Source organism: Cebus imitator, unplaced genomic scaffold (genome assembly GCF_001604975.1).
Source record: "Cebus imitator isolate Cc_AM_T3 unplaced genomic scaffold, Cebus_imitator-1.0 Scaffold457, whole genome shotgun sequence".
Taxonomy (NCBI): domain Eukaryota; kingdom Metazoa; phylum Chordata; class Mammalia; order Primates; family Cebidae; genus Cebus; species Cebus imitator.
The window spans coordinates 621,323-624,480 of record NW_016107772.1 but is presented as its reverse complement, the minus strand read 5'-3'; the positions used below and the strand labels follow the sequence as shown (position 1 = coordinate 624,480).

General features: G+C 47.1%; 1 non-coding gene across 1 annotated transcript; it reads right to left on the bottom strand.

The window, feature by feature from the left end:
• Positions 1-1,466: 1,466 nt before the first annotated feature.
• Positions 1,467-1,597, bottom strand: LOC119468611. Its single transcript, XR_005197325.1, has one exon. It is a non-coding gene; the product is annotated as a small nucleolar RNA SNORA24 (small nucleolar RNA).
• Positions 1,598-3,158: the final 1,561 nt, after the last annotated feature.

The following is a 3,158-nucleotide window of genomic DNA, read 5'->3' as shown; positions in this document are numbered from 1 at the left end:
TGTAGTGGTGCAATCTTGGCTTACTGCAACCTCTGCCTCTTGGGTTCAAGCAGTTCTCCTGCCTCAGCTTCCCAAGTAACTGGGACTATAGGCATGCGCCACCACGCTCAACTAGTATTTTTGTCTGTGTGTGTATTTTTAGTAGAGACAGGGTTTCACCATAATGGCCAGGCTAGTCTTGAACTCCTGACCTCTTGATCCGCCCACCTAAGCCTCCCAAAGTGCTGGGATTACAGGTGTGAACCACTGTGCCTGGCCCCACATTTTGTTGTAAGGATTCTTCAGATGCAAGTTAGAGAAATCCTATTGAGTTGGCTTGTTTTTCTTTGCCCCCTAGAAAAGAGAGCCCAGGGCAGCAAGAGTAAAGGAGACTGCCGGGCACGGTGGCTCAAGCCTGTAATCCCAGCACTTTGGGAGGCCAAGGCAGGTGGATCACGAGGTCAAGAGATCGAGATCATCCTGGTCAACATGGTGAAACCCTGTCTCTACTAAAAATACAAAACATTAGCTGGGCATGGTGGTGCGTGCCTGTAATCCCAGCTACTCAGGAGGCTGAGGCAGGAGAATTGCCTGAGCCCAGGAGGTGGAGGTTGCAGTGAGCCGAAATCGTGCCATTGCACTCCAGTGTGGGTAACAAGAGTGAAACTCCGTCTCAAAATAAAATAAAATAAAAAAGAGTAAAGGAGAGAGAGGAGTGAGTAAATAATGGAGTGCGGGAGGAAAAGCGAAGACAAGGTCGCGTGTCATCAAACTGGCTGCAGAGTCTCAGCAAACATGGTTGTTGGGTTTGGGCTGCCAGATCAAGTATAGGATACCTGGTTAAATTTGAATTTTAGATGAATGCAAAGAATGTTTTTATACAAGTATTTGTATCTGCTAATTCTGATAACCTAGATGAGACATGTCCAGGGAGGTCATGCTGAACAGTCTATTGGGAAGAGGAAAAGTAAAAGATATTACTCCTCAGTCCCTTTCTGAATCCTCAGCCTTGATGGTCAGAGTTTACTCATGGGAATGTTCACTCCCCTCATTTCTATGTCATGTTACCTGGCTCATCTGGGCAGTCACTGGAAGCCAAAGCCTCTGGGTCCACTCAGGCTGGACCCGGGCACTGATGTTGCTGCAGCTGCTGCTGAGGCAGCCCCTGGGTGCGGCTGTGACTTTCCACTCAGCAAGTGGTGAAGGCCTAAAAGTGGGGTTGAGGGACTAAGAGGGAGTGGGAGGGGAGCAGATAGCTTCTGAAACGGCTGAATGTGGATTCCCAAAATTGTGTCACTCAGACAAGTCCCTCTTCATTTCCTTGTTTTCCTCTATTTTGACTTGGATTCTGCTATGGTCTGAATGTTGGTGCCCCTTCCCAAAATTTCTATGTTGGAACTCCTTTTTTTTTTTCCTAGAAACATTTGAACAATAGTTTAGAAAAGTTTGCCCAGTAACCTGAAACCCTCCAGGCTTTTAATGGTGAAGAATGTTACTTGTGCAGGTCAGACTCTGATACCAATGAAATGGTGACAGCTTTGTCAACAAACAAGAATGTGCTCTTCCATGGCTAGGAAGGGCGACTGCCACAGCTGACAGGTTCCAAAGATAAATGGAGACTATGTTGGAACTTAACCATCAAGGTGATGGTATTAAGATGGTATTAATCACCTTTGGGAGGTGATTAGGGCTCTACCCTCATTAATGAGATCAGTGGCTTTACAAAGGGCTTGAGGGAACTTGATCATCCCTCCTGCTCCCTCTGCCGTGGGAAGACTCAGCCAGAATGCACCATTTTGGAAGCAAAGAACAAGCCCTCACCAGACACTGAATCTTCCAGTGCTTTGATCTTGGACTTCTCAGCTGCCAGAACTGTGAGGAATAAATTTCTATTGTTTAGCCGGGTGCAGTGGCTAACGCCTGTAGTCCTAGCACTTTGGGAGGCCAAGGCGGGCAGATCACCTGAGGTCAGGAGTTCAAGACCAGCCAGGCCAACATGGTGAAACCCCGTCTCTACTAAAATACAAAATTAGCCGGGCATGATGGCAGGTGCCTGTAATCCCAGCTACTCCGGAGGTTGAGATGGGAGAATTAGCTGAACCTGGGAGATGGTGGTTGCAGTGAGCTGAGATCACGCCACTGCACTCCAGCCTGAGTGGCTGAGCAAGACTCAGTCTCAAAAACAAAAAATTTTCTATTGTTTATAAATGACCCTGTCTAAGGCATTTTGTTACAGCAGCAGGCATGGCAAAAGACAGCTTCACTCTCAGGTAGGTTCTCTCAAAGTGACGAGAAGTCCCCCAACAATTCTAGACATGCTTTAATCTGTCTTCATGCTCCTTACATCCTAAAAAAATCCAGTGAGTGTTATTGGCCCTGATTGCCCTGGTTGTGGTCAACTGCCCCTCTTCCAAAAGAGTCACTGTGGGCAGAGGGGTGCAATGCAGCCTGTGTGCAGGAAGGCTCTAGAAAGCAGTTGTGGCTAGTGTGGCACAAGGAAGAGGAAGGATAGAAGATTACATGTTCGTGTGCTATGTGGTTGTCTTCTTGCTGGTGTTCCCCCAGCCACACACACAGAACTGGGAGCTCCTGATGCACTGGTTCATCTCTGTGTCCCTATGAGTCATACTCTGGAAGCTAAAAATTGATTTATTCACTTTTGAATAAATGAATAGACAAACCTTCATTTCCTTTATAGTACCTAATAGAAAAGTGCCTCCAGTCACCACATGAAATTTATCCCACCTGGCAACTGACATGTAAAGTGAGTTGTTCCCTCGTAATGTAAAGGAGCACTTTATTTTTTATTTTATTTTATTTTTTTGAGACAGAGTCTCGCTCTATCACCAGGCTGGAGTGCAGTGGCGCAATCCCGGCTCACTTCAACTTCCATTTTCCGGTTTCAAGCAATTCTCCTGCCTCAGCCTCCCAAGTAGCTGGGACTACAGGCACGCACCGGCTAATTTTTGTACTTTTAGTGGAGACGGGGTTTCACCATGTTGGCCAGGATGGTCTCGATCTCTTGACCTCGTGATCCGCCTGCCTTGGCCTCCCAAAGTGCTGGGATTACAGGCGTGAGCCACCGTGCCCGGCCAGGAGCACTTTCTTTAGCACTTTATTTGTTTTTAAGTTGGTTAGTTGTTTATTTTGAAAGACGGAGTCTTGCTGCATTGCCCAAG